This window comes from Danio rerio, chromosome 4 (assembly GCF_052040795.2).
Source record: "Danio rerio strain M-AB ecotype USA chromosome 4, GRCz13ab, whole genome shotgun sequence".
In the NCBI taxonomy this organism is placed as follows: Eukaryota; Metazoa; Chordata; class Actinopteri; order Cypriniformes; family Danionidae; genus Danio; species Danio rerio.
Window position 1 is genome coordinate 45,502,501 of NC_141024.2, and position 15,000 is coordinate 45,517,500.

General features: G+C 45.3%; 29 non-coding genes across 29 annotated transcripts; all 29 read right to left on the reverse strand.

Moving 5' to 3' along the window:
• Positions 1–883: 883 nt before the first annotated feature.
• On the reverse strand, positions 884–965 carry trnas-uga (transfer RNA serine (anticodon UGA)). Its single transcript has one exon. It is a non-coding gene; the product is annotated as a tRNA-Ser (tRNA).
• A 946-nt stretch (positions 966–1,911) lies between these two features.
• On the reverse strand, positions 1,912–1,993 carry trnas-uga (transfer RNA serine (anticodon UGA)). Its single transcript has one exon. It is a non-coding gene; the product is annotated as a tRNA-Ser (tRNA).
• A 118-nt stretch (positions 1,994–2,111) lies between these two features.
• On the reverse strand, positions 2,112–2,184 carry trnak-uuu (transfer RNA lysine (anticodon UUU)). The gene has a single exon. It is a non-coding gene; the product is annotated as a tRNA-Lys (tRNA).
• Positions 2,185–2,693: 509 nt separating this feature from the next.
• Positions 2,694–2,765, reverse strand: trnah-gug (transfer RNA histidin (anticodon GUG)). Its single transcript has one exon. It is a non-coding gene; the product is annotated as a tRNA-His (tRNA).
• Positions 2,766–2,942: 177 nt separating this feature from the next.
• trnas-uga (transfer RNA serine (anticodon UGA)) lies at positions 2,943–3,024 on the reverse strand. The gene has a single exon. It is a non-coding gene; the product is annotated as a tRNA-Ser (tRNA).
• Positions 3,025–3,142: 118 nt separating this feature from the next.
• Positions 3,143–3,215, reverse strand: trnae-uuc (transfer RNA glutamic acid (anticodon UUC)). Its single transcript has one exon. It is a non-coding gene; the product is annotated as a tRNA-Glu (tRNA).
• Positions 3,216–3,724: 509 nt separating this feature from the next.
• trnah-gug (transfer RNA histidin (anticodon GUG)) lies at positions 3,725–3,796 on the reverse strand. The gene has a single exon. It is a non-coding gene; the product is annotated as a tRNA-His (tRNA).
• A 177-nt stretch (positions 3,797–3,973) lies between these two features.
• trnas-uga (transfer RNA serine (anticodon UGA)) lies at positions 3,974–4,055 on the reverse strand. The gene has a single exon. It is a non-coding gene; the product is annotated as a tRNA-Ser (tRNA).
• A 118-nt stretch (positions 4,056–4,173) lies between these two features.
• On the reverse strand, positions 4,174–4,246 carry trnak-uuu (transfer RNA lysine (anticodon UUU)). Its single transcript has one exon. It is a non-coding gene; the product is annotated as a tRNA-Lys (tRNA).
• A 758-nt stretch (positions 4,247–5,004) lies between these two features.
• Positions 5,005–5,086, reverse strand: trnas-uga (transfer RNA serine (anticodon UGA)). Its single transcript has one exon. It is a non-coding gene; the product is annotated as a tRNA-Ser (tRNA).
• A 700-nt stretch (positions 5,087–5,786) lies between these two features.
• Positions 5,787–5,858, reverse strand: trnah-gug (transfer RNA histidin (anticodon GUG)). Its single transcript has one exon. It is a non-coding gene; the product is annotated as a tRNA-His (tRNA).
• Positions 5,859–6,035: 177 nt separating this feature from the next.
• trnas-uga (transfer RNA serine (anticodon UGA)) lies at positions 6,036–6,117 on the reverse strand. The gene has a single exon. It is a non-coding gene; the product is annotated as a tRNA-Ser (tRNA).
• A 118-nt stretch (positions 6,118–6,235) lies between these two features.
• On the reverse strand, positions 6,236–6,308 carry trnak-uuu (transfer RNA lysine (anticodon UUU)). The gene has a single exon. It is a non-coding gene; the product is annotated as a tRNA-Lys (tRNA).
• A 758-nt stretch (positions 6,309–7,066) lies between these two features.
• trnas-uga (transfer RNA serine (anticodon UGA)) lies at positions 7,067–7,148 on the reverse strand. Its single transcript has one exon. It is a non-coding gene; the product is annotated as a tRNA-Ser (tRNA).
• Positions 7,149–7,266: 118 nt separating this feature from the next.
• On the reverse strand, positions 7,267–7,339 carry trnae-uuc (transfer RNA glutamic acid (anticodon UUC)). The gene has a single exon. It is a non-coding gene; the product is annotated as a tRNA-Glu (tRNA).
• A 755-nt stretch (positions 7,340–8,094) lies between these two features.
• trnas-uga (transfer RNA serine (anticodon UGA)) lies at positions 8,095–8,176 on the reverse strand. Its single transcript has one exon. It is a non-coding gene; the product is annotated as a tRNA-Ser (tRNA).
• Positions 8,177–8,294: 118 nt separating this feature from the next.
• trnak-uuu (transfer RNA lysine (anticodon UUU)) lies at positions 8,295–8,367 on the reverse strand. The gene has a single exon. It is a non-coding gene; the product is annotated as a tRNA-Lys (tRNA).
• Positions 8,368–9,125: 758 nt separating this feature from the next.
• Positions 9,126–9,207, reverse strand: trnas-uga (transfer RNA serine (anticodon UGA)). The gene has a single exon. It is a non-coding gene; the product is annotated as a tRNA-Ser (tRNA).
• Positions 9,208–9,325: 118 nt separating this feature from the next.
• Positions 9,326–9,398, reverse strand: trnae-uuc (transfer RNA glutamic acid (anticodon UUC)). Its single transcript has one exon. It is a non-coding gene; the product is annotated as a tRNA-Glu (tRNA).
• Positions 9,399–9,907: 509 nt separating this feature from the next.
• On the reverse strand, positions 9,908–9,979 carry trnah-gug (transfer RNA histidin (anticodon GUG)). Its single transcript has one exon. It is a non-coding gene; the product is annotated as a tRNA-His (tRNA).
• A 177-nt stretch (positions 9,980–10,156) lies between these two features.
• On the reverse strand, positions 10,157–10,238 carry trnas-uga (transfer RNA serine (anticodon UGA)). Its single transcript has one exon. It is a non-coding gene; the product is annotated as a tRNA-Ser (tRNA).
• Positions 10,239–11,187: 949 nt separating this feature from the next.
• trnas-uga (transfer RNA serine (anticodon UGA)) lies at positions 11,188–11,269 on the reverse strand. Its single transcript has one exon. It is a non-coding gene; the product is annotated as a tRNA-Ser (tRNA).
• Positions 11,270–11,387: 118 nt separating this feature from the next.
• On the reverse strand, positions 11,388–11,460 carry trnak-uuu (transfer RNA lysine (anticodon UUU)). Its single transcript has one exon. It is a non-coding gene; the product is annotated as a tRNA-Lys (tRNA).
• A 758-nt stretch (positions 11,461–12,218) lies between these two features.
• Positions 12,219–12,300, reverse strand: trnas-uga (transfer RNA serine (anticodon UGA)). Its single transcript has one exon. It is a non-coding gene; the product is annotated as a tRNA-Ser (tRNA).
• A 700-nt stretch (positions 12,301–13,000) lies between these two features.
• trnah-gug (transfer RNA histidin (anticodon GUG)) lies at positions 13,001–13,072 on the reverse strand. Its single transcript has one exon. It is a non-coding gene; the product is annotated as a tRNA-His (tRNA).
• Positions 13,073–13,249: 177 nt separating this feature from the next.
• Positions 13,250–13,331, reverse strand: trnas-uga (transfer RNA serine (anticodon UGA)). The gene has a single exon. It is a non-coding gene; the product is annotated as a tRNA-Ser (tRNA).
• Positions 13,332–13,449: 118 nt separating this feature from the next.
• On the reverse strand, positions 13,450–13,522 carry trnak-uuu (transfer RNA lysine (anticodon UUU)). The gene has a single exon. It is a non-coding gene; the product is annotated as a tRNA-Lys (tRNA).
• A 758-nt stretch (positions 13,523–14,280) lies between these two features.
• Positions 14,281–14,362, reverse strand: trnas-uga (transfer RNA serine (anticodon UGA)). The gene has a single exon. It is a non-coding gene; the product is annotated as a tRNA-Ser (tRNA).
• Positions 14,363–14,480: 118 nt separating this feature from the next.
• Positions 14,481–14,553, reverse strand: trnae-uuc (transfer RNA glutamic acid (anticodon UUC)). Its single transcript has one exon. It is a non-coding gene; the product is annotated as a tRNA-Glu (tRNA).
• Positions 14,554–15,000: the final 447 nt, after the last annotated feature.

Consider the following 15,000-nt stretch of genomic DNA (forward strand, 5'->3'; position numbering starts at 1 on the left):
TAAAGCGATAGCTCAACATCAAAAGCTGTGGCTCCACAAAATGAGCTTCAAACGCCCGAACAGGGACTTGAACCCTGGACCCTCAGATTAAAAGTCTGATGCTCTACCGACTGAGCTGTCCAGGCTCCACAACAGTAATTTACAAGTAGGCAAGGTTTGGGTTGTGGTCGGCGCAGACCTTTACAGTACACTAAAGTTTACCGTGAGATGGGGTTTTAAGCTTATGATTGGTGTGGATGTTGCTAAAACACGACAGGTTACTTTGAGGTTGGGTTTATGGTTTTTGTAGGTGTAGACATCAATACAACACAATAGTTTGGACTTCATGTCATGTAGGAGACATTAAATAGATCAATGATAACTGCAGATAGTCTTTCTGCTGTTGTGGCAATGAATGGACACTCAACAATTGAAAAGATTCCTTCCATGCCTTAGAAGCGTGACTTGATCAGTACTTATCTACACAGCATGCTGGCATCAAAGATCCTATTTCTCTTATATCATATCCCTAGTCTTCCACACTTTAGGAAACGTAAACATTCAGGACGTGCCGTTAGCACAGCCTGCACTAAAAGGAGGCTGGAGATAACGGATGGCAACACAGAGTGCGACACCAATGTCACCTTGAAAAACCTGCCGTGACCTGGATTCGAACCAGGGTTGCTACGGCCACAACGCAGAGTTCTAACCACTATACGATCACGGCGAGCTATGAAACAGCCGTTGTGACTTATGTGTGGTATGTTCCTCCCTGTGATAAGCCCCTTTCTCTTCAGTGAGAACACTCTGTTGTTTTTCTCCTTCTACCAGCACAACGCTTTTCCCAAGAAACAATGGAAATGCAAACAATTGATGACTGCTGCAATTTTAAACACGGGGAAGACGTAGTCGGCAGGATTCGAACCTGCGCGGGGAGACCCCAATGGATTTCAAGTCCATCGCCTTAACCACTCGGCCACGACTACAAGACTGCCTGTTCTGCCATTTCTTTATGCCTAGTACACATATTGTGCATCCAGATGAAACTTTCATCAAGCGATAGCTCAACAGCAAAAGCTGTGGCTCCACAAAATGAGCTTCAAACGCCCGAACAGGGACTTGAACCCTGGACCCTCAGATTAAAAGTTTGATGCTCTACCGACTGAGCTATCCAGGCTCCACAACAGTAATTTACAAGTAGGCAAGGTTTGGGTTGTGGTCGGCGCAGACCTTTACAGTACACTAAAGTTTACCGTGAGATGGGGTTTTAAGCTTATGGTTGGTGTGGAGGTTGCTAAAACACGACAGGTTACTTTGAGGTTGGGTTTATGGTTTTTGTAGGTGTAGACATCAGTACAACACAATAGTTTGGACTTCATGTCATGTAGGAGACATTAAATAGATCAATGATAACTGCAGAATGTCTTTCTGCTGTTGTGGCAATGAATGGACACTTAACAATTGAAAAGATTCCTTCCATGCCTTAGAAGCGTGACTTGATCAGTACTTATCTACACAGCATGCTGGCATCAAAGATCCTATTTCTCTTATATCATATCCCTAGTCTTCCACACTTTAGGAAACGTAAACATTCAGGACGTGCCGTTAGCACAGCCTGCACTAAAAGAAGGCTGGAGATAACGGATGGCAACACAGAGTGCGACACCAATGTCACCTTGAAAAACCTGCCGTGACCCGGTTTCGAACCGGGGTTGCTGCGGCAACAACGCAGAGTACTAACCACTATACGATCACGGCGAGCTATGAAACAGCCGTTGTGATCTATGTGTGGTATGTTCCTCCGTGTGATAAGCCCCTTTCTCTTCAGTGAGAACACTCTGTTGTTTTTCTCCTATCAGCACAACGCTTTTCCCAAGAAACAATGGAAATGCAAACAATTGACGACTGCTGCAATTTTAAAAAGGGGGAGGATGTAGTCGGCAGGATTCGAACCTGCGCGGGGAGACCCCAATGGATTTCAAGTCCATCGCCTTAACCACTCGGCCACGACTACAAGACTGCCTGTACTGCCACTTCTTTATGCCTAGTACACATATTGTGCATCCAGATGAAAAATTCATCAAGCGATAGCTCAACGGCAAAAGCTGTGGCTCCACAAAATGAGCGTCACACGCCCGAACAGGGACTTGAACCCTGGACCCTCAGATTAAAAGTCTGATGCTCTACCGACTGAGCTATCCGGGCTCCACAACAGTAATTTACAAGTAGTCAAGGTTTGGGTTGTGGTCGGCGCAGACCTTTACAGTGCACTAAAGTTTACCGTGAGATGGGGTTTTAAGCTTATGGTTTGTGTGGATGTTGCTAAAACACGACAGGTTACTTTGAGGTTGGGTTTATGGTTTTTGTAGGTGTAGACATCAGTACAACACAATAGTTTGGACTTCATGTCATGTAGGAGACATTAAATAGATCAATGATAACTGCAGAATGTCTTTCTGCTGTTGTGGCAATGAATGGACACTCAACAATTGAAAAGATTCCTTCCATGCCTTAGAAGTGTGACTTGATCAGTACTTATCTACACAGCATGCTGGCATCAAAGATCCTATTTCTCTTATATCATATCCCTAGTCTTCCACACTTTAGGAAACGTAAACATTCAGGATGTGCCATTAGCACAGCCTGCACTAAAAGAAGGCTGGAGATAACGGATGGCAACACAGAGTGCGACACCAATGTCACCTTGAAAAACCTGCCGTGACCCGGATTCGAACCGGGGTTGCTGCGGCCACAACGCAGAGTACTAACCACTATACGATCACAGCGAGCTATGAAAAAGCCAGTGTGACCTATGTGTGGTATGTTCCTCCCTGTGATAAGCCTCTTTCTCTTCAGTGAGAACACTCTGTTGTTTTTCTCCTTCTACCAGTACAACGCTTTTCCCAAGAAACAATGGAAATGCAAACAATTGATGACTGCTGCAATTTTAAACACGGGGAAGACGTAGTCGGCAGGATTCGAACCTGCACGGGGAGACCCCAATGGATTTCAAGTCCATCGCCTTAACCACTCGGCCACGACTACAAGACTGCCTGTACTGCCATTTCTTTATGCCTAGTACACATATTGTGCATCCAGATGAAACTTTCATCAAGCGATAGCTCAACGCCAAAAGCTGTGGCTCCACAAAATGAGCTTCAAACGCCCGAACAGGGACTTGAACCCTGGACCCTCAGATTGAAAGTCTGATGCTCTACCGACTGAGCTATCCAGGCTCCACAACAGTAATTTACAAGTAGGCAAGGTTTGGGTTGTGGTCGGCGCAGACCTTTACAGTACACTAAAGTTTACCGTGAGATGGGGTTTTAAGCTTATGGTTGGTGTGGAGGTTGCTAAAACACGACAGGTTACTTTGAGGTTGGGTTTATGGTTTTTGTAGGTGTAGACATCAGTACAACACAATAGTTTGGACTTCATGTCATGTAGGAGACATTAAATAGATCAATGATAACTGCAGAATGTCTTTCTGCTGTTGTGGCAATGAATGGACACTTAACAATTGAAAAGATTCCTTCCATGCCTTAGAAGCGTGACTTGATCAGCACTTATCTACACAGCATGCTGGCATCAAAGATCCTATTTCTCTTATATCATATCCCTAGTCTTCCACACTTTAGGAAACGTAAACATTCAGGACGTGCCGTTAGCACAGCCTGCACTAAAAGAAGGCTGGAGATAACGGATGGCAACACAGAGTGCGACACCAATGTCACCTTGAAAAACCTGCCGTGACCCGGATTCGAACCGGGGTTGCTGCGGCCACAACGCAGAGTACTAACCACTATACGATCACGGCGAGCCATGAAACAGCCGTTGTGACCTATGTGTGGTATGTTCCTGCCTGTGATAAGCCCCTTTCTCTTCAGTGAGAACACTCTGTTGTTTTTCCCCTCCTACCAGCACAACGCTTTTCCAAAGAAACAATGGAATTGCAAACAATTGATGATTGCTGCAATTTTAAACACAGGGAAGACATAATCGGCAGGATTCGAACCTGCGCGGGGAGACCCCAATGGATTTCAAGTCCATCGCCTCAACCACTCGGCCACGACTACAAGACTGCCTGTACTGCCATTTCTTTATGCCTAGTACACATATTGTGCATCCAGATTAAACTTTCATCAAGCGATAGCTCAACGGCAAAAGCTGTGGCTCCACAAAATGAGCGTCACACGCCCGAACAGGGACTTGAACCCTGGACCCTCAGAATAAAAGTCTGATGCTCTACCGACTGAGCTATCCGGGCTCCACAACAGTAATTTACAAGTAGGCAAGGTTTGGGTTGTGGTCGGCGCAGACCTTTACAGTACACTAAAGTTTACCGTGAGATGGGGTTTTAAGCTTATGGTTGGTGTGGAGGTTGCTAAAACACGACAGGTTACTTTGAGGTTGGGTTTATGGTTTTTGTAGGTGTAGACATCAGTACAACACAATAGTTTGGACTTCATGTCATGTAGGAGACATTAAATAGATCAATGATAACTGCAGATAGTCTTTCTGCTGTTGTGGCAATGAATGGACACTCAACAATTGAAAAGATTCCTTCCATGCCTTAGAAGCGTGACTTGATCAGTACTTATCTACACAGCATGCTGGCATCAAAGATCCTATTTCTCTTATATCATATCCCTAGTCTTCCACACTTTAGGAAACGTAAACATTCAGGACGTGCCGTTAGCACAGCCTGCACTAAAAGGAGGCTGGAGATAACGGATGGCAACACAGAGTGCGACACCAATGTCACCTTGAAAAACCTGCCGTGACCTGGATTCGAACCAGGGTTGCTACGGCCACAACGCAGAGTTCTAACCACTATACGATCACGGCGAGCTATGAAACGGCCGTTGTGACTTATGTGTGGTATGTTCCTCGCTGTGATAAGCCCCTTTCTCTTCAGTGAGAACACTCTGTTGTTTTTCTCCTTCTACCAGCACAACGCTTTTCCCAAGAAACAATGGAAATGCAAACAATTGATGACTGCTGCAATTTTAAACACGGGGAAGACGTAGTCGGCAGGATTCGAACCTGCGCGGGGAGACCCCAATGGATTTCAAGTCCATCGCCTTAACCACTCGGCCACGACTACAAGACTGCCTGTACTGCCATTTCTTTATGCCTAGTACACATATTGTGCATCCAGATGAAACTTTCATCAAGCGATAGCTCAACAGCAAAAGCTGTGGCTCCACAAAATGAGCTTCAAACGCCCGAACAGGGACTTGAACCCTGGACCCTCAGATTAAAAGTTTGATGCTCTACCGACTGAGCTATCCAGGCTCCACAACAGTAATTTACAAGTAGGCAAGGTTTGGGTTGTGGTCGGCGCAGACCTTTACAGTACACTAAAGTTTACCGTGAGATGGGGTTTTAAGCTTATGGTTTGTGTGGATGTTGCTAAAACACGACAGGTTACTTTGAGGTTGGGTTTATGGTTTTTGTAGGTGTAGACATCAGTACAACACAATAGTTTGGACTTCATGTCATGTAGGAGACATTAAATAGATCAATGATAACTGCAGAATGTCTTTCTGCTGTTGTGGCAATGAATGGACACTTAACAATTGAAAAGATTCCTTCCATGCCTTAGAAGCGTGACTTGATCAGTACTTATCTACACAGCATGCTGGCATCAAAGATCCTATTTCTCTTATATCATATCCCTAGTCTTCCACACTTTAGGAAACGTAAACATTCAGGACGTGCCGTTAGCACAGCCTGCACTAAAAGAAGGCTGGAGATAACAGATGGCAACACAGAGTGCGACACCAATGTCACCTTGAAAAACCTGCCGTGACCCGGATTCGAACCGGGGTTGCTGCGGCCACAACGCAGAGTACTAACCACTATACGATCACGGCGAGCTATGAAACAGCCGTTGTGATCTATGTGTGGTATGTTCCTCCGTGTGATAAGCCCCTTTCTCTTCAGTGAGAACACTCTGTTGTTTTTCTCCTCCTATCAGCACAACGCTTTTCCCAAGAAACAATGGAAATGCAAACAATTGACGACTGCTGCAATTTTAAAAAGGGGGAGGACGTAGTCGGCAGGATTCGAACCTGCGCGGGGAGACCCCAATGGATTTCAAGTCCATCGCCTTAACCACTCGGCCACGACTACAAGACTGCCTGTACTGCCACTTCTTTATGCCTAGTACACATATTGTGCATCCAGATGAAAATTTCATCAAGCGATAGCTCAACGGCAAAAGCTGTGGCTCCACAAAATGAGCGTCACACGCCCGAACAGGGACTTGAACCCTGGACCCTCAGATTAAAAGTCTGATGCTCTACCGACTGAGCTATCCGGGCTCCACAACAGTAATTTACAAGTAGTCAAGGTTTGGGTTGTGGTCGGCGCAGACCTTTACAGTGCACTAAAGTTTACCGTAATATGGGGTTTTAAGCTTATGGTTTGTGTGGATGTTGCTAAAACACGACAGGTTACTTTGAGGTTGGGTTTATGGTTTTTGTAGGTGTAGACATCAGTACAACACAATAGTTTGGACTTCATGTCATGTAGGAGACATTAAATAGATCAATGATAACTGCAGAATGTCTTTCTGCTGTTGTGGCAATGAATGGACACTTAACAATTGAAAAGATTCCTTCCATGCCTTAGAAGCGTGACTTGATCAGTACTTATCTACACAGCATGCTGGCATCAAAGATCCTATTTCTCTTATATCATATCCCTAGTCTTCCACACTTTAGGAAACGTAAACATTCAGGATGTGCCATTAGCACAGCCTGCACTAAAAGAAGGCTGGAGATAACGGATGGCAACACAGAGTGCGACACCAATGTCACCTTGAAAAACCTGCCGTGACACGGATTCGAACCGGGGTTGCTGCGGCCACAACGCAGAGTACTAACCACTATACGATCACAGCGAGCTATGAAAAAGCCAGTGTGACCTATGTGTGGTATGTTCCTCCCTGTGATAAGCCTCTTTCTCTTCAGTGAGAACACTCTGTTGTTTTTCTCCTTCTACCAGTACAACGCTTTTCCCAAGAAACAATGGAAATGCAAACAATTGATGACTGCTGCAATTTTAAACACGGGGAGGACGTAGTCGGCAGGATTCGAACCTGCGCGGGGAGACCCCAATGGATTTCAAGTCCATCGCCTTAACCACTCGGCCACGACTACAAGACTGCCTGTACTGCCATTTCTTTATGCCTAGTACACATATTGTGCATCCAGATGAAACTTTCATCAAGCGATAGCTCAACGGCAAAAGCTGTGGCTCCACAAAATGAGCTTCAAACGCCCGAACAGGGACTTGAACCCTGGACCCTCAGATTGAAAGTCTGATGCTCTACCGACTGAGCTATCCAGGCTCCACAACAGTAATTTACAAGTAGGCAAGGTTTGGGTTGTGGTCGGCGCAGACCTTTACAGTACACTAAAGTTTACCGTGAGATGGGGTTTTAAGCTTATGGTTGGTGTGGAGGTTGCTAAAACACGACAGGTTACTTTGAGGTTGGGTTTATGGTTTTTGTAGGTGTAGACATCAGTACAACACAATAGTTTGGACTTCATGTCATGTAGGAGACATTAAATAGATCAATGATAACTGCAGAATGTCTTTCTGCTGTTGTGGCAATGAATGGACACTTAACAATTGAAAAGATTCCTTCCATGCCTTAGAAGCGTGACTTGATCAGTACTTATCTACACAGCATGCTGGCATCAAAGATCCTATTTCTCTTATATCATATCCCTAGTCTTCCACACTTTAGGAAACGTAAACATTCAGGACGTGCCGTTAGCACAGCCTGCACTAAAAGAAGGCTGGAGATAACGGATGGCAACACAGAGTGCGACACCAATGTCACCTTGAAAAACCTGCCGTGACCCGGATTCGAACCGGGGTTGCTGCGGCAACAACGCAGAGTACTAACCACTATACGATCACGGCGAGCTATGAAACAGCCGTTGTGATCTATGTGTGGTATGTTCCTCCGTGTGATAAGCCCCTTTCTCTTCAGTGAGAACACTCTGTTGTTTTTCTCCTATCAGCACAACGCTTTTCCCAAGAAACAATGGAAATGCAAACAATTGACGACTGCTGCAATTTTAAAAAGGGGGAGGACGTAGTCGGCAGGATTCGAACCTGCGCGGGGAGACCCCAATGGATTTCAAGTCCATCGCCTTAACCACTCGGCCACGACTACAAGACTGCCTGTACTGCCACTTCTTTATGCCTAGTACACATATTGTGCATCCAGATGAAAATTTCATCAAGCGATAGCTCAACGGCAAAAGCTGTGGCTCCACAAAATGAGCGTCACACGCCCGAACAGGGACTTGAACCCTGGACCCTCAGATTAAAAGTCTGATGCTCTACCAACTGAGCTATCCGGGCTCCACAACAGTAATTTACAAGTAGTCAAGGTTTGGGTTGTGGTCGGCGCAGACCTTTACAGTGCACTAAAGTTTACCGTGAGATGGGGTTTTAAGCTTATGGTTTGTGTGGATGTTGCTAAAACACGACAGGTTACTTTGAGGTTGGGTTTATGGTTTTTGTAGGTGTAGACATCAGTACAACACAATAGTTTGGACTTCATGTCATGTAGGAGACATTAAATAGATCAATGATAACTGCAGAATGTCTTTCTGCTGTTGTGGCAATGAATGGACACTCAACAATTGAAAAGATTCCTTCCATGCCTTAGAAGTGTGACTTGATCAGTACTTATCTACACAGCATGCTGGCATCAAAGATCCTATTTCTCTTATATCATATCCCTAGTCTTCCACACTTTAGGAAACGTAAACATTCAGGATGTGCCATTAGCACAGCCTGCACTAAAAGAAGGCTGGAGATAACGGATGGCAACACAGAGTGCGACACCAATGTCACCTTGAAAAACCTGCCGTGACCCGGATTCGAACCGGGGTTGCTGCGGCCACCACGCAGAGTACTAACCACTATACGATCACAGCGAGCTATGAAAAAGCCAGTGTGACCTATGTGTGGTATGTTCCTCCCTGTGATAAGCCTCTTTCTCTTCAGTGAGAACACTCTGTTGTTTTTCTCCTTCTACCAGTACAACGCTTTTCCCAAGAAACAATGGAAATGCAAACAATTGATGACTGCTGCAATTTTAAACACGGGGAAGACGTAGTCGGCAGGATTCGAACCTGCGCGGGGAGACCCCAATGGATTTCAAGTCCATCGCCTTAACCACTCGGCCACGACTACAAGACTGCCTGTACGGCCATTTCTTTATGCCTAGTACACATATTGTGCATCCAGATGAAACTTTCATCAAGCGATAGCTCAACGGCAAAAGCTGTGGCTCCACAAAATGAGCTTCAAACGCCCGAACAGGGACTTGAACCCTGGACCCTCAGATTGAAAGTCTGATGCTCTACCGACTGAGCTATCCAGGCTCCACAACAGTAATTTACAAGTAGGCAAGGTTTGGGTTGTGGTCGGCGCAGACCTTTACAGTACACTAAAGTTTACCGTGAGATGGGGTTTTAAGCTTATGGTTGGTGTGGAGGTTGCTAAAACACGACAGGTTACTTTGAGGTTGGGTTTATGGTTTTTGTAGGTGTAGACATCAGTACAACACAATAGTTTGGACTTCATGTCATGTAGGAGACATTAAATAGATCAATGATAACTGCAGAATGTCTTTCTGCTGTTGTGGCAATGAATGGACACTTAACAATTGAAAAGATTCCTTCCATGCCTTAGAAGCGTGACTTGATCAGCACTTATCTACACAGCATGCTGGCATCAAAGATCCTATTTCTCTTATATCATATCCCTAGTCTTCCACACTTTAGGAAACGTAAACATTCAGGACGTGCCGTTAGCACAGCCTGCACTAAAAGAAGGCTGGAGATAACGGATGGCAACACAGAGTGCGACACCAATGTCACCTTGAAAAACCTGCCGTGACCCGGATTCGAACCGGGGTTGCTGCGGCCACAACGCAGAGTACTAACCACTATACGATCACGGCGAGCTATGAAACGGCCGTTGTGACCTATGTGTGGTATGTTCCTCCATGTGATAAGCCTCTTTCTCTTCAGTGAGAACACTCTGTTGTTTTTCTCCTTCTACCAGTACAACGCTTTTCCCAAGAAACAATGGAAATGCAAACAATTGATGACTGCTGCAATTTTAAACACGGGGAAGACGTAGTCGGCAGGATTCGAACCTGCACGGGGAGACCCCAATGGATTTCAAGTCCATCGCCTTAACCACTCGGCCACGACTACAAGACTGCCTGTACTGCCATTTCTTTATGCCTAGTACACATATTGTGCATCCAGATGAAACTTTCATCAAGCGATAGCTCAACATCAAAAGCTGTGGCTCCACAAAATGAGCTTCAAACGCCCGAACAGGGACTTGAACCCTGGACCCTCAGATTAAAAGTCTGATGCTCTACCGACTGAGCTGTCCAGGCTCCACAACAATAATTTACAAGTAGGCAAGGTTTGGGTTGTGGTCGGCGCAGACCTTTACAGTACACTAAAGTTTACCGTGAGATGGGGTTTTAAGCTTATGATTGGTGTGGATGTTGCTAAAACACGACAGGTTACTTTGAGGTTGGGTTTATGGTTTTTGTAGGTGTAGACATCAATACAACACAATAGTTTGGACTTCATGTCATGTAGGAGACATTAAATAGATCAATGATAACTGCAGATAGTCTTTCTGCTGTTGTGGCAATGAATGGACACTCAACAATTGAAAAGATTCCTTCCATGCCTTAGAAGCGTGACTTGATCAGTACTTATGTACACAGCATGCTGGCATCAAAGATCCTATTTCTCTTATATCATATCCCTAGTCTTCCACACTTTAGGAAACGTAAACATTCAGGACGTGCCGTTAGCACAGCCTGCACTAAAAGAAGGCTGGAGATAACGGATGGCAACACAGAGTGCGACACCAATGTCACCTTGAAAAACCTGCCGTGACCTGGATTCGAACCAGGGTTGCTGCGGCCACAACGCAGACTTCTAACCACTATACGATCACGGCGAGCCATGAAACAGCCGTTGTGACCTATGTGTGGTATGTTCCTGCCTGTGATAAGCCCCTTTCTCTTCAGTGAGATCACTCTGTTGTTTTTCCCCTCCTACCAGCACAACGCTTTTCCAAAGAAACAATGGAATTGCAAACAATTGATGATTGCTGCAATTTTAAACACAGGGAAGACGTAATCGGCAGGATTCGAACCTGCGCGGGGAGACCCCAATGGATTTCAAGTCCATCGCCTCTACCACTCGGCCACGACTACAAGACTGTCTGTACTGCCATTTCTTTATGCCTAGTACACATATTGTGCATCCAGATTAAACTTTCATCAAGCGATAGCTCAACGGCAAAAGCTGTGGCTCCACAAAATGAGCGTCACACGCCCGAACAGGGACTTGAACCCTGGACCCTCAGAATAAAAGTCTGATGCTCTACCGACTGAGCTATCCGGGCTCCACAACAGTAATTTACAAGTAGGCAAGGTTTGGGTTGTGGTCGGCGCAGACCTTTACAGTACACTAAAGTTTACCGTGAGATGGGGTTTTAAGCTTATGGTTGGTGTGGAGGTTGCTAAAACACGACAGGTTACTTTGAGGTTGGGTTTATGGTTTTTGTAGGTGTAGACATCAGTACAACACAATAGTTTGGACTTCATGTCATGTAGGAGACATTAAATAGATCAATGATAACTGCAGATAGTCTTTCTGCTGTTGTGGCAATGAATGGACACTCAACAATTGAAAAGATTCCTTCCATGCCTTAGAAGCGTGACTTGATCAGTACTTATCTACACAGCATGCTGGCATCAAAGATCCTATTTCTCTTATATCATATCCCTAGTCTTCCACACTTTAGGAAACGTAAACATTCAGGACGTGCCGTTAGCACAGCCTGCACTAAAAGGAGGCTGGAGATAACGGATGGCAACACAGAGTGCGACACCAATGTCACCTTGAAAAACCTGCCGTGACCTGGATTCGAACCAGGGTTGCTACGGCCACAACGCAGAGTTCTAACCACTATACGATCACGGCGAGCTATGAAACAGCCGTTGTGACTTATGTGTGGTATGTTCCTCCCTGTGATAAGCCCCTTTCTCTTCAGTGAGAACACTCTGTTGTTTTTCTCCTTCTACCAGCACAACGCTTTTCCCAAGAAACAATGGAAATGCAAACAATTGATGACTGCTGCAATTTTAAACACGGGGAAGACGTAGTCGGCAGGATTCGAACCTGCGCGGGGAGACCCCAATGGATTTCAAGTCCATCGCCTTAACCACTCGGCCACGACTACAAGACTGCCTGTACTGCCATTTCTTTATGCCTAGTACACATATTGTGCATCCAGATGAAACTTTCATCAAGCGATAGCTCAACAGCAAAAGCTGTGGCTCCACAAAATGAGCTTCAAACGCCCGAACAGGGACTTGAACCCTGGACCCTCAGATTAAAAGTTTGATGCTCTACCGACTGAGCTATCCAGGCTCCACAACAGTAATTTACAAGTAGGCAAGGTTTGGGTTGTGGTCGGCGCAGACCTTTACAGTACACTAAAGTTTACCGTGAGATGGGGTTTTAAGCTTATGGTTTGTGTGGATGTTGCTAAAACACGACAGGTTACTTTGAGGTTGGGTTTATGGTTTTTGTAGGTGTAGACATCAGTACAACACAATAGTTTGGACTTCATGTCATGTAGGAGACATTAAATAGATCAATGATAACTGCAGAATGTCTTTCTGCTGTTGTGGCAATGAATGGACACTTAACAATTGAAAAGATTCCTTCCATGCCTTAGAAGCGTGACTTGATCAGTACTTATCTACACAGCATGCTGGCATCAAAGATCCTATTTCTCTTATATCATATCCCTAGTCTTCCACACTTTAGGAAACGTAAACATTCAGGACGTGCCGTTAGCACAGCCTGCACTAAAAGAAGGCTGGAGATAACGGATGGCAACACAGAGTGCGACACCAATGTCACCTTGAAAAACCTGCCGTGACCCGGATTCGAACCGGGGTTGCTGCGGCCACAACGCAGAGTACTAACCACTATACGATCACGGCGAGCTATGAAACAGCCGTTGTGATCTATGTGTGGTATGTTCCTCCGTGTGATAAGCCCCTTTCTCTTCAGTGAGAACACTCTGTTGTTTTTCTCCTCCTATCAGCACAACGCTTTTCCCAAGAAACAATGGAAATGCAAACAATTGACGACTGCTGCAATTTTAAAAAGGGGGAGGACGTAGTCGGCAGGATTCGAACCTGCGCGGGGAGACCCCAATGGATTTCAAGTCCATCGCCTTAACCACTCGGCCACGACTACAAGACTGCCTGTACTGCCACTTCTTTATGCCTAGTACACATATTGTGCATCCAGATGAAAATTTCATCAAGCGATAGCTCAACGGCAAAAGCTGTGGCTCCACAAAATGAGCGTCACACGCCCGAACAGGGACTTGAACCCTGGACCCTCAGATTAAAAGTCTGATGCTCTACCGACTGAGCTATCCGGGCTCCACAACAGTAATTTACAAGTAGTCAAGGTTTGGGTTGTGGTCGGCGCAGACCTTTACAGTGCACTAAAGTTTACCGTAATATGGGGTTTTAAGCTTATGGTTTGTGTGGATGTTGCTAAAACACGACAGGTTACTTTGAGGTTGGGTTTATGGTTTTTGTAGGTGTAGACATCAGTACAACACAATAGTTTGGACTTCATGTCATGTAGGAGACATTAAATAGATCAATGATAACTGCAGAATGTCTTTCTGCTGTTGTGGCAATGAATGGACACTTAACAATTGAAAAGATTCCTTCCATGCCTTAGAAGCGTGACTTGATCAGTACTTATCTACACAGCATGCTGGCATCAAAGATCCTATTTCTCTTATATCATATCCCTAGTCTTCCACACTTTAGGAAACGTAAACATTCAGGATGTGCCATTAGCACAGCCTGCACTAAAAGAAGGCTGGAGATAACGGATGGCAACACAGAGTGCGACACCAATGTCACCTTGAAAAACCTGCCGTGACACGGATTCGAACCGGGGTTGCTGCGGCCACAACGCAGAGTACTAACCACTATACGATCACAGCGAGCTATGAAAAAGCCAGTGTGACCTATGTGTGGTATGTTCCTCCCTGTGATAAGCCTCTTTCTCTTCAGTGAGAACACTCTGTTGTTTTTCTCCTTCTACCAGTACAACGCTTTTCCCAAGAAACAATGGAAATGCAAACAATTGATGACTGCTGCAATTTTAAACACGGGGAGGACGTAGTCGGCAGGATTCGAACCTGCGCGGGGAGACTCCAATGGATTTCAAGTCCATCGGCTTAACCACTCGGCCACGACTACAAGACTGCCTGTACTGCCATTTCTTTATGCCTAGTACACATATTGTGCATCCAGATGAAACTTTCATCAAGCGATAGCTCAACGGCAAAAGCTGTGGCTCCACAAAATGAGCTTCAAACGCCCGAACAGGGACTTGAACCCTGGACCCTCAGATTGAAAGTCTGATGCTCTACCGACTGAGCTATCCAGGCTCCACAACAGTAATTTACAAGTAGGCAAGGTTTGGGTTGTGGTCGGCGCAGACCTTTACAGTACACTAAAGTTTACCGTGAGATGGGGTTTTAAGCTTATGGTTGGTGTGGAGGTTGCTAAAACACGACAGGTTACTTTGAGGTTGGGTTTATGGTTTTTGTAGGTGTAGACATCAGTACAACACAATAGTTTGGACTTCATGTCATGTAGGAGACATTAAATAGATCAATGATAACTGCAGAATGTCTTTCTGCTGTTGTGGCAATGAATGGACACTTAACAATTGAAAAGATTCCTTCCATGCCTTAGAAGCGTGACTTGATCAGCACTTATCTACACAGCATGCTGGCATCAAAGATCCTATTTCTCTTATATCATATCCCTAGTCTTCCACACTTTAGGAAACGTAAACATTCAGGACGTGCCGTTAGCACAGCCTGCACTAA